The sequence below is a fragment of the Macrobrachium rosenbergii genome, chromosome 55 (assembly GCF_040412425.1).
Source record: "Macrobrachium rosenbergii isolate ZJJX-2024 chromosome 55, ASM4041242v1, whole genome shotgun sequence".
Classification (NCBI taxonomy): domain Eukaryota; kingdom Metazoa; phylum Arthropoda; class Malacostraca; order Decapoda; family Palaemonidae; genus Macrobrachium; species Macrobrachium rosenbergii.
This window is the reverse complement of record NC_089795.1, coordinates 66,988,590-67,002,662: the sequence shown is the minus strand read 5'-3', so window position 1 is coordinate 67,002,662 and position 14,073 is coordinate 66,988,590. Positions and strand designations below refer to the sequence as shown.

The window sequence follows — 14,073 nt, the reverse complement described above, 5'->3', positions numbered from 1 at the left end:
AGTAAAACCAATTTGAAAATAAAATAGGGTCTTAAGAGTAAAACCAATTTGAAAATAAAATTACTTCACACTGGTGTTCTTTTGCTTTGATGAATGCAATCATTCAACCATGGGTTTGATCAGCTTTAATGTTATATCAGGTTCATTAACCCCTACAATCTTCCATTTATTAAAAATGATGGGTTTTAGAGATGTTAAATAAACATTGACAGGAATGATTTAATTTTATCTGGTTGTAGTACAGTAATTGCATCTTTGGCTGCTATATTAGAATCCTCATTTCTCTTTATGCCCACTTGGTCAGGGATCCAACCTATTTCAACATGTATACCAACTTCATATAACTTATGAAATGTAAACTAAATTTATTGCAATTGCATAAGGAGAATTTTGAGACAGTAGTCTAAAGTGTATTTCACATCACTGAAAGTAAATGACTCTGGTGGCATGCTTTCAGTAATCTTGTGTTGAATTAACTGTACACAATTCTGTTGTGGAAAAGGACACATTCCTTTGGATAGACAAATGATTTGTTTCACTAGGTGAAGTGGTAACAAATACTGCTCCTCTTAAAGATTTGGAACCATCAATATAAACTGCATTGTGGACCTTTGCAACTCCTGTGTTCTATTGTGAACTGTTTATTTTGTCCAGGAGTATGGGGATAGCCTTGGACAAATAATACAAGTTCTGACCTCAAAGGTACTCCAAGGAGGAGGCAGTTCTAGTTCTGAAATCAGATCCTCATACATACACATCCATTAAGGTGATTAGCTCTAATTGCAAAATGCAAAGAAAGGTTATTCATCAAGATATCTATGACGAGACAACTTTTTGTGGGAGGATTATATATTTGTATTTTGTTCACATGGTTATTAGGTCATGTTGTCAAGACATAGAGGGTTCACCACTTGCAACTTGTAGTAATGTAACTGGACATAATTTTAAATTGCTAATGCAGTCTTTGTCCTTTATTATAAATAGACTTTATGTTTTTTAATGTTGAACCTGATGCTGATCTGTGTATTTGACTTCTGTAATCTAGTACTCATAATTTTTTTGTTTACATAACAGTAAAGTTAATATATCATCTTCCCAAATGTTTTTAGATATTTTTATAATTAGATTTGAAACATCTTCCATTTACCATTTTATATTTACGAAAGGAATTTTTCCATTTAGATGTTTGTCAGATGTTAAATCCGAGATTTAATTGTTTGACTGATGGTATTACTTTACCAATTTTTAGTTTGATTTTCTAGATTTGTACACTTTTAACATCCCTATAGAATATAACAGCCTTTGTTTTCTTAACAAAGAGCTGAAATCCCATGTGTCAACTCCATTTGCCAAATTTAGGATTTGTTGGGCATGGCACAGATTTGATACTGGGTAAAATGTGGCAGTTATCCAAGCTGATATTTTTTAACCCAGTAGGTAATGGTTTTGTGATGTCATTAATTGCCAATATAAATATTGTGCTACTAAGAGCACTAAAAACTTCCATTGATCTTGTGGACTTCCTGCCATATTTGCTGTATAGAGCTACCATCATATGCAGGTGTTACACTTCCTCCAAGATATAGATGAATGTATGTAATTTAGGGACATAACCCAAGCACCAGGTTCCTACGGTCATTCAAGAGTTAAATATGACCAAATAGAGATGTAACACAAAAAAAGGCAAACACTTTAAAAAAAGGATTTTGACAAAAGAAAAATCTATTTCTGGGGAGGGGCCCGTGTCACCCAGTTTAAATGATCCATTCAGCACTTATTTCTAGGTAATTCCGTTGCTAGATACCAGGGAAAAGCTAAATGTAAAGCTGGGGTTACTACCCCCAGAGCGAGCTCCAAGAAATGGAGTCGTATATGGTAAAGGGTGAGATTGTCACAATCACGGGACCCTGCCCTATAAAGATTCCCAATGTCAAAAGTCCCAACGAGAGAACTGGTATCTAGCAACGGAATTACCTAGAAATAAGTGTTGAATGGATCATTTCACCGGCTGACACGGGTCCCCGATCCAGAAATCTTCATTTAACTTTGCTTTCAACAGTTGCTCTTTTATTGACATCCTTAGAGCAACACAAGATTTCTCCCATAATCCATGGTGAACGGATGACGTCTCACTTAAATTTCTTGACTGAATTATTTCACTGTCAAGCTTCTCTAATTGTTGAACAGCATGTGGAAGCGTTCCTCCAAGATATAATTCTTCCTTTGATTATAAAATTGTGCTTCTTTTTAGGGATTTGCCTTTTCTAATTATACGTAGTAGTTCTTTCTTTTACCTTGTTGTTCTGATTTATAATTGTGGATGTTTACTTCCAGCTCTTAGATGGCATTTTCGCTATCTAATTTTTGTCCTTCCATTCTTGGCAAAGCATCATACTGATGTGGTTCTATTATGCTACTGGGTCTTGTTTAATGTGATTGTACTTTGTCTTCAATAATGGAGATTTGGGAAACCTAGTTTTTAGGAATTTTGTAAAACGAATTTTTCCTTGGATCATGTATCCCTCGAACTTTCAGCTCCAGTTTAGTTTCTTTTGCTGTAATGCTTGTTTTTGTCATTAGGAGCTTCCTGTATTATAAATGTAGAGAGAACAGTCTTTGGACCTTGCACGATGTACAATCACGCTACTATATTCTGCATCACTTTACGAAATATATCGTTCGGATTTTATTTTTTTTTATATTCCATATATTAATTAGCTTCAGAAAACTTTTTATATTATGAAAATTAGAATCAATTATAACAAGTAATTCTTCTGTCCATCCGCACTTTTTCTATCCGCCCTCAGATCTTAAAAACCACTGAGGCTAGAGGGCTGCAAATTGGTATGTTGATCATCCACCCTCCAATCATCAAACATACCAAATTGAAGCCCTCTAACCTCAGTAGACTTTACTCTATTTAAGATTAAATTTAGCCATGATCGTGCGTTTGGCACCGCTATAGGTGCCAATAACACAGGCCGTGGCTGAAAGTTTTATGGGCCGCGGCTGAGAGTTTTATACAGCATTATACGCTGTAAAGAAAACTCGATTGAGCTGAATAAACTTCTGTGCATTTTTTACTTGTTAAGTATTTTGTCTGAATCATTATGAAATATTTCATTATGTTTAGATATGAACAGGCCTACCAACCATGTAATAAGAGAATTATTTTTATAAAGAGCTTCCTGTTAAAAGAATACAGCATAAGTGGGTGGAGTTTGGCTTATCTAGTGTTATCAGATTCTCAACTGTTTAAAGAAAGAATGTTATTTTAAGTTGGCAAATTGGATATTATCAAAATTATTTTATAACCCATAACTCCCTTATTTAAATTAAATACATGTCGCTTGACCGAAAGGTAGTGAAATGCACTGAAGTGTGAGGTTTGGTTGGCACGCCTGGAATACCAAATGTTGAGGAGATGTGTTGATGCATGATAACTTATAAATCTTACATATGCCAATTTTCTTTTTAATATCATAAAAAATGAACTGACACAAAATATTTTTACAAATACGAATTATAAGTCAACTGTATCAAATAAGGAAATTGGGAATATTTTTTTTTTTACAATTGAATGGTTTAATGCATCACATAGGCCTAGAATGAATGGTGAATGTTAATGACGTATGTGAACTGAGTTAGCGGTGATTTTGGAGTCACTCCAAGTACCAGAATGTGAATAGCATCCATGAACTAAAACTGGCTCGAGTTGCTGAATACATCTATGGTATGGAAGAAACATAATTTACTGTTGTTTCTTTAATTATGTTTGAAAGGATCTATTAACTTATTTTTTATGTTATTCTTAATTTATATTGGCCTTATTGGTTAGTTATTTTTTCTGTTGAATGAAATTTTTTTAATGTTACGTTTCAGCTCAATTTCTTACTCACTATCAGTATCATCTGCTAACTAATCTTGATGCAAATTATACAGTATATGGAAATACATAATTTTTTTTTCCTGTTTTACCTGACCATGAAGGATATAAACATTTTTCTCTGAAGGCATGAATAATTTCGTCTTCAAGCATACACACTCAGAATTAGGCCAAGTGGACAATTTTATGAGGCCAGTCAGCACTACAATGATTAATCATATATTTGCATAACAACTGTAAAAGAATACATTATTGATTATTAAAATCTAACAGCATACTAATCTAATAGCAGTCTAGTTGTGATATGATCTTGAGGGCCACAAATTCCCCATACTTCTTTACTATGACACAAACACTTGTTCATATTTAGAGCAAACTTTTCACTGCTGTGATTTAGGTTGCTGTATCATGGTTTTTTTTTTTTTTTTTGGCCAGGTATGCAATATTTTTCTTAGCCATTGATGTATAGCCTTATCTTAATTTTAATCATCTGAGTAAGAAGCCTTTTCTGGCAACACTTCTGCTTCATAATGAGGTACAATTACGATAACTTGGATATAATTGAGTACATCTTGGTTAGTGACTATTATTACTCTGAAGGTTTAATTTTTTTTAAACAGATGAACAAGTTTCATTGTTGTTTCAGCCAATCTTCCTTTTTTTATCAGTCTGAACCACATTTCCCATGTTGGACATAAATTTGGTAATGAAACTGGGGAAGGTATTTTTCTCTTGTTTGAGTTTAAAGAATCTGCCTCACTACTGTTTCTCCATCCCCACTGCTATTCCTAAGCTAAAGGTTCTGTTGTTGTATTGATGCCTCTTCTCTGTCTATTTCTACCAAAAGCATCTTCTTCCACCAAACCCTTCTTCTCTAAATGCTCCTTCACTTCATCACACCATTCAATCCTTTGCCTCCCTCCACACCTTCCTCCTAACTCATCCTTACCACATTGCCCATACCATCTCAGTCTCAACTCTTTATCATACCAGTAATCTTTACCAACACAACACTTCTGATTTCTACATTTTCCAGCCTTTCAACAGTGAGATCCCAAAAAATGATTTCAGCATCCTCATTTTTTATTCACTCCAGCTTCTGTTTCAGTTTCCACCCTACTGCCTATGTTTCTGAACCACATACATGTTTATTACTAGTCTGATTGACTGAGTATGAGGTTTAGGCATTAAGGACACACACTGGAACACTGGGTATTTCAGTGCCTTTTGAGTTCACATTTTTCTGGAAGATCTAAGGGTTTTTAAAGTTTTCTGCGATCATAAAATATAAACAAATTAACACATACTTATAATAAAACTATATTTCATTAAAAATTGTGGCCTCCCATAGTTTTCATTAAAATTTTTTGAAATATTCTTGCCATCTAAATGGTATTTTCTTAGATGGCCACCTCTGGAGTAGTGAACCAGAAACTGCTTAGCAGACAGGAGGACTATCACAGTGAGCACACACTGGGACACTGGACCCTTACAAAATCAAATTAAAGGGCAATCAAGTATGCCCAGTTCTAAGGTGGATCATATTAACCTCGAACCCAAATCTCCAGAAGCCAATCTCTCTTCAAATTTCTTATATTCCTTATTGGTGGATATTAGGGATGACCATCTCGGTTGCCATTTATTGAGATTTTAAGTTTTAATGCTCCTTTGCACATCAGTGTGGAGCCTTTTTGATCAGATATTGGCATCTTTAACCTCCATGTCAGCTAATTCATTTCAGTGTATTTTTGTATGAGCAAGAATTCAACAAAACTGGATTTATGCTTAACAAAGAGGTGAAAGAGCTACTCCTGGACCTTTTGGATTTTGGATAATTAGGTGAGAAGGGTTAAGCTTTGCAATGCTTCTCCTGTCTCTGTAAATGACATTTAATTTTTTCTTGGTCACAGGCTCCAAAGCACGGACTATGGCTATTGTTTGGCAATAAGAACATAGCAACATATGACTCCCCTTCATATACTATTGCACATCAGTGTAAATTTTCCTTTCATTCGTATTAATATATATAATTATAAAAAAGGGATTTTGACAACGGAAAAATCTATTTCTGGGGGAAGACCTGTGTCACCCAGTGAAATGGTTCCAATAGCACACATTTCTAGGTATAAATACAAAAATATACCAAAGAAAAAAGTTATCCATAATGCCAGGGTTACTACCCCTGGATCGATCACCACAATGGTGTCGGTATGCACTAAGGGGTGAGTGGTAGCCACTATCACAGATGCTTTGCCCAACAGATCTCTCCATTCTCAAAGCCCCCAACAGCTTCTCTCCGGTGATCTTTTTCTCTGTACTGTATTTTTAGTGTATATACATGCTTCTGGAATATACAATAGATAGGTAACTGGATGTTCCATTTCCAGGATTTTTTTAGCTTTCTCGTTATTATCCTTTAGCACTTCAGGCTTCCTGATTTGGAAAGTTCCAAACCACCTTGAGTCACAGTCTGGATATTACATGTTGGTTTCTCTTTAAAGCTTTTCAGTCACATGGCATACAGCAAACCTAGCTCACTTCTTTTCAATTCTTGTGAAAATTAATGTGAATCTACATAAAAGGCTTTCAACAGGTAAGTTCAGTAAACTCCTGTGCAGATTCTAACCCCCACTTTGTGGAATATATCTGCTTCTTTTTGTTTTGATTTTGAAGCAGAGGAATATACCTGGCAGCCCAAGTCAAGTATGGATCTACATTTTGTCAAGTCTTAATTAATCACTGGTATGATTACAGTACAATAGAGCTTTACTTGTTTATTTTGCATTCTTGTCACTCTCTCTCTCCCTATACCCTGGCCACTTTCCTCCAATTCCCCCCCCCCCACCATTTTTGTCCTTTCAAAATCAGCTTCACACCCTCCCTCCTGGCTTAAACTAGATCCCATGTCTTTGAAATTGGGATCTTTGAAATTCTGTTTTAAATCTAGGCCTCTTTTTTATAATTATAAATAACCTATCTCCTCACAGCTAGTTGGATGCTATAACATCAGTTTTACCCACATTTAGCTTCATATCACCACATTCAAGAGATTCCTGCCACTCTCTAACCCTTCTTGGCAATTCTTGTCTCTAACTTAACCATCAGACCATCTGAGTGTAACAATCCCACAATTTCATTCCTAATCTCTTCATTCAATAGTCTCATAACTAGTACAAACAAAAATTGGCCAAGTGCTGATCCATAATAAACCAACTGCAACTTTAATCATTTATTTTTCTAGACTGTTAATACTGCTGTTTTGTCTTAAAAATCAATTCATCAAACCTTAAGTTTTCTGGCACTTTCTATTGGTCTTTAAATGCACATTAGCACTTCATTACCTTACTTTCTTATTAAGACAACAGCATCAACTGCCTCTCCCTGCTGTTCACCAGTCATCATAATCGCTTGTAAGCTCTCATCAAGTAAACCATTTATATGTCCCAAATATATGTTCAAAATGAATTTGCTTTTAATTAGGTGTAAAGTTCCTTCTTTCATTCTTTATTTTTGCTTTTTTGTTATGGGCCAGAATAGTTAATATACTGATTTTTTTTCACTTCACTGCGGGAAGGGGTATCTGTATTCATGTCAGTTGCTATTGTTTATTGCCTTCAAGTTGAAAAAATGTATTTTGCTTGCATCTTTCTCAAAGCCGACCACTACAGTCACATTCCCCTTCCTTGTAGAAAGTACACTGAAACACTAGCATTATGTTTTTCCTAAGATCATCTTAAATCTTCATTAATCTTCAATCTACTCACATCAGTTCTGTATCATCTTCAGCTATTTCACATTTAACCAGAGAGCCCACTACATTTAGTAAACCCCCTGAAACTTAGGCTTTAAAACAAAAATACATATATACTTTTGGGGTTCCGAAATTTGTCTGATTGTCCTTTGTCATGGTACAGTAAATACATTAAAGGAAAAAAATTTTCCGAAATATTTAAAAAAAAAAAAAGGTAATTTATAAATTTACTTTGCACCATGAAAAAGTACGATAAATTTCCTTTTTAGTGCCTAATTATTTCTACTACTTACATTCAATAATTGCATTTATACAACATCCAAGGAAAAATGGGCACTTTTTTTTTTTGAACACGCCATATTTGTATCCGAGATACAGTTTACCCTTAAAACCCAAACCTAGCCAACATCAAATTATATTTAAATATTTTTTTTGCCATCAGAATATCAAAGGGTTAATAACAGGCAGCTCTTTGAGTAAAACTCCTTTCGGTTAGCAAATCCCATTTCATTTCAGAGCACAGTTCTAAACATTCACTATGAACCGAATCTCAGTTTTTTAAAGCTTTCTGATTCTGAGATGTACATACGAGTTATAAAACCTACAGTAGATAGATAACACAGCTGCTTTATACAGTACATCAACAGAATCCACTCCCTTCACATCCACGGCCAGGAAGCCAATGTTTTAAGCTTAAACACAGCGGAGATCTGTCCATATTGCAGGTTTTGAATTGGCCTTTTTACAAGTTCAAATATTTTAAGCATTTCTGTATGCAACAGTTACCTCATACACTGTGCATCACAGATTAAGCTTTACCAATTCAGAATCTGGCAATTTAACCCATATCATCATTTTAATATTGTTTAATGACAGTCACAACTATCATGATCACTGACACCTATGTTCAATTTTGTAGCATTTACGAAAATGGAGTTTCAATTTCTTTTTTTTTTATAAGACCATGAAAATTACTTATAAACAGATAAGTTAACATATTTTTATGATGATGATAATACATGAGAGAGAGAGAGAGAGAGAGAGAGAGAGAGAGAGAGAGAGAGAGAGAGAGAGAGAGAGAGAAATATTTTATATGACCTAAGAGAAATATAAAAATTATTGTGATATAAACAACTTTTGTCATGGAGCCATGGAAAAATAGAAAACTCAATCAGTACTGTACATTTCACTCCTAATAAGAGCTGTGCAAGGGCGACAACTCTACTTTCAATGATTATGATATTTACATAAAAAGTAACTTCATTGTTAAAGCTTCTCTGCACTGACCTAAATATGAGTAAAAATTAGTAAGCAAACAAAACAAAGGGAATGAAAAGTTACAGAGGTATTATTTTTTTTATTATAATATAAAATCACACAGGAGTAGCGCGAGAGAACTGATATGTGTTACAAGTTGGCTTGAGTAGTGACAAGACTGGTGAGAAACGTGCCTTTGTAGATTATGTACACATACTGTTGGCATGACATACTCTACAAAAAACAAAACTTCTTGAACGAAGTAGTTACTAGGGGCAATAAATCACTGTATATTTTATATACAAACTGTTTGTAGTATGCAATCAAATATATACCTTGGTAGGCAATCTGCAAGTATCAGAAAACCAAAATATAGATAAAAATATATTTCCTGAGAAATGATAAAAAAAAATATAGAGCAAAACATATATATATTTATATATATATATCTATCTGTAATACAGTATACTGCATTATGGAAAGGGAAAAAGTATCCAGAAAGGTTTTATCAAATGTGCCCCCAATATCAAAAGCTTCCCTTTGCCCAACCCTGTCACACCAAATGGCAGAGATTTCCAACCTTATAAAAAGTATACTAATTCCACTTACGATGTTGGAGATGGAACTAGTAAGTATTGTACAGGTTAGTCTCACCTTTTGGCTACTCAGAATACCGACCAGCACTCCCGTCTTCGGACCGGCTAACGGGCACACCAAGACAACTGCCATTCATTCACTTTCACACCTAATACTGTCACTCAATCTAGAGAATATACTCTAATGGGAAAAGTCATAATACAACTCTAACTTTAGGACCAAATGATACATGTCTCCCCTTGAGCACAAATGATATACAGTACACTGTATATCATACAGATCACTGTATTCATACACACTGGGCTAACTGATAACTTTCATTCCAATGTTCTATTACATGGAAACACAGAGATTTTGGAAATAGTGAATTAGTGAAGATTAGGAACTCTTGTAATGCAGTCTTATTATACCAGAGAGGTAATATTAGATAATAAAAATAATTATAGTAACTTTAAAATCTATAGCTCTTAATTTTTCTTAAAATTGATAAAAAAAAATTTACTGATGAAAGCTAAAACTTAAGAACATCTCTAACAATGCAAATGGAAACAAGATTCCCAAAAAATTAATATGCAGACTTCAAATGTTATTAATATGCACTAGATCTTTGTCAGACTGAGATGCATTAAGTATTGCATAACCTTATCAAGGAACTTCTTGATGTACAATAGACCTCTGACGACTAAAAGTTGAACACGCAAAAAAAAAAAAACCATTGCATAAACTCACTCTGAATCTAGAAATATTGCATACTATATTTTAACAAAAAAACACTTAGTATTTTACCATTGAAGGTGACAGAATACTCTGTTATGGGCAATTAGTAACCCATGACTGATGGAATACATATACTTTTTCATTTGGCATGTAAAAATCTACTTGCAAAGCTATTCAACATAGTCAAAGATCTATGAAATACAACAAGAGTAAACGGGGTTATTATCCCGTTCATAGTATCTTTTCAATTTCCTGACTCTTAATGGGTAACCTGAACTTAAGAGTATGAATACAACCTAAAAATAAATATAAAACTGATGTTTATGACATCACAATATACACCCGTACAGTTATTTGACCTGATGATAAAAATATAAAATATGAAAAGAAAGCAAAAGGGAATATTCTTGTTAGTTACATAGAAACTACTGAGAGGAACTACCTCAAAGAAAACAACACAGCTGAAGGGCAAAAGACTTGGAAAATTTTGGCTTAAAACAATGTAAAAGTCATACCATCAAAGTCAGCATGCGCCAGAAACTGTATTACAAACAAAATTCAACTTCCAAAAGTAATACTGTATTGCAATTTACTTTTGTCAAGAAAAAGAATGTAATGGTTTAAGACATTCAAATGAATTCAACAGACTGGAAGAACGTATCTATGGGAAACAATCAATCAGTCACCATTCTGATGTGCCCGAATGCCGAAGGTTCACTGGTTTTAGAGCCGTGCTTCAATGTATTAGCACCACTGATGATAGTACACTTGCGTGGCACATAAAAAAGTATAATATATATATATAAAATCATAATCAAATATCGTAACCTTTACGACCAATTTTTAACATGCCACGAAAATGTCTACCTAATTGCAATACAGAAGGGGGTGAGGATGGTTTTGGCTAGTTTGTATTGGAATCACTTCTGGACACACATACTGAACAACCTGAGCCAGCTATAATCCCGCCCCATTTTGGATACAGTAAAATTGGGCAACAATTATGACGCCTTATATCCTAGGCCCATCCCAGCCTTTCCACTCTTGGCTACCTTACTGACTGGGACGCACTGGGTGCTGTTTTACTCCCACTACTAGGGGAATGCGTGCTGTCTCACAGCTCCACTCCATCACATCTCGACTATCAGATCTGTGTACAGGACACCTTAACGGTTTCATACAAAATAGAAAAAAATAAAATAAAATAATTGCCACTTCATTGATAACTTCATCATAGTACTCGGGACATATCTGAAAACTTTATAACACATATTACATGGTTGAAAAGTCTTAAAATATCCAATGACTACTAAGATGGTAAACAATTCTTTTTATTTTTTTTTGGCTCTTTGGGGGAATCCTTCACAAGGACAAACGGTGCCTAGGCTGGGATGAACACTGTCTGCATCTTTTTGTTGCTTTTCAAGTGTGCTTACTAGCAGTGCTTCCATCATGTACCTAACAATCCTATGTACCACTACCTAAAATAGATACAAAGGAAAGATTGGAGCAACAGATATAAATAAGAAGTGCAAGATGATTGTAAATACCTCTATCTGAATATTGTATTAACAATATACAAATGGGCAGAGAAAAAAAATGTGAAAATATCAAAACATAAGAAGAACACTCATTTAAACATGATGGTTATAACCGCAAGTCAGCACAACAACACCGGGTGTTTAAACTGTAAGAGTGTGCTCACTCCACTGCTATATACATGAATGTAATTTTTTTTTTTTTCTATTCACTTCTGAAATAAATTTTGCAAGCAGTATTATTTAAGAGGGAGCACCTTCACACAGCACACAATTAGTAAAATTATAGACCTACGTCTGTCATATACCTTTTCAAGAATACATTGTCATAAATCTCAATCATCTTATTAAGTAAACCCAATTACAATTATGTCAAAGTGACAAAATTTATTCTCATGCTTCCACACCATTTGAATAATTTCCCTGTCAATGAAGGTTAAAATACAATTACAATTTAGAGCCCTCTCAACTTTTAGCGTGGGGAGAACCACGAAAGCTACCAAGTGCTACATCTTCCAGCCACCTTTAATGAATGAAAATTACACCAAAACCTTATGTCCAGTAAAGGATTAGATGGTATATATTTACATAAAACTTTGCACTGTATATTGTAAGTCTATAATGAATAAATGTGTATGTATATATAACAATGTTTTATGCTAAATATTTATGGATGAGGTTAAATAATTGAAGCCTTGCGGGCTTCCTGTAAATGTTCTATGTGATGAACTGAAATCCAATAACTAGCTGCAAGTCTAGTTTGTAATGAAAATAATTGACCAACAGGGTGCCTGGACCAGAAAACAGCATTTGGTTAACAAAAGCACAAAATCAAAACAGACCCTTTGCCTTCACGGTTCTACAGCAACAATGGCCTGCTACCATGTACAATTAGTGCCAATTTTTCCCAAGTTATTTTTAATTATTCATCTTCCAATTAATGAGAAGGCTTGACAAGTTATTTACCAAGATAAACCATTCATTAAGAGAGAAATTTTACTTATAGACTAATATGATTTATATTTGCCAATTTTATGAACACGGATGGTAGCTTCTCATGACTCGCTTCATAATATAAATTCATGTTCTACTCATAGGAAACATACAATGGATTACAAGTTTAACTGCACTTTTACAAAAGATTAGGAGGAGACTGCATAATCACCTGAAATACAGCCTTCTACTACAGCTAACAAACTAAAACACAAAATAATAATATAATAATAATAATAATAATAATAATAATAATAATAATAATAATAATAATAATAAAAAGAGCAAGTCATGGAAGCTACCAGAGGACCGGGTTTAACCATGTCACTTTGATCACCAGGTTGGAGAGACTGGAAAATAGGTAGGTCGGTCAGTAGCTACAATACAAAGTGCTCCTATTACAGAACAGGATACAATATGTTTGCACTGTGAGGTAGATTGTGCCCCAGGAGAGGACGATACCCTGATTGTACGTGGGTGCAGTGGATGCACCACTGCATTACTGCTGCTGCCACTACTACTGGGCTTCACCCACTACCCGGGGCAGGGTAGGCAGAGCCACCATACTACCATTTAAAATAATAGTTCTTCAATCTCAACAATAACAATAATGTTACAAACAATGGGCAACAAGTAATGTGGGGTGGCTTGGCCTGACTACCCTGACTCTGGTGCCCAGCAGACAGTGTCAACTGAGAATGGGTATTGCACTCTCTCCTGAGGAGTTCAGACCTGTGGACCACAGAGAAGTTATAAAAAAATACCTGAGGAACATTGTAGTATGTTTACACTGTAATAAATGCATTATGGACTAATTTGGATATTGCCAGGTTCTTGTAACCCTGACATAAGCTTGAGGTACTGTAGGAAAATAATTTATGTGGCAGAGTGGGAATTGCACCATGAAGCCTAACTAGCGTACAGCTCCATGCTTTGGCCCACTCTGTTTAAAGCGCAATGAGGTAAATATGGTTGCTGAAGTGGTGGTATGTTTTTGCAACCCCCATCACCATCCTCTGTTAAAAGTCTTGATATTACTCATGCTGACAGAGGTTTGCAAAAACATAAGACCATCACCTCTGTGAGGTACTGATCCCTGCCATAGAGTGAGCAAGCGTCTCTGAGGTCACACATCGATTGTTTCACCTGACAAGCTGCGCCCCATGTGCAGGGCAGCAAGGGAACGAGCAATGTAACCCGTAATATTTGTACTGAGCCTGACTGTTTTTCTGCTGCTGCTGCTGCTGCTATGTGCTGCCAATCTGAATTGCTATGCTGAACCTGGTTGACTGATGCCTGCTTGCTGTTACTGCTGCTGCTGTGGCTGAGGCCAT

At 35.0% G+C, this 14,073-nt stretch overlaps 1 protein-coding gene across 15 annotated transcripts in view; it reads right to left on the bottom strand.

The window, feature by feature from the left end:
• The window catches only part of LOC136835369 (broad-complex core protein isoforms 1/2/3/4/5-like), a 946,407-nt gene that overhangs the window by 224,323 nt on the left and 708,011 nt on the right, over nt 1-14,073 (bottom strand). The window lies entirely within an intron of this gene.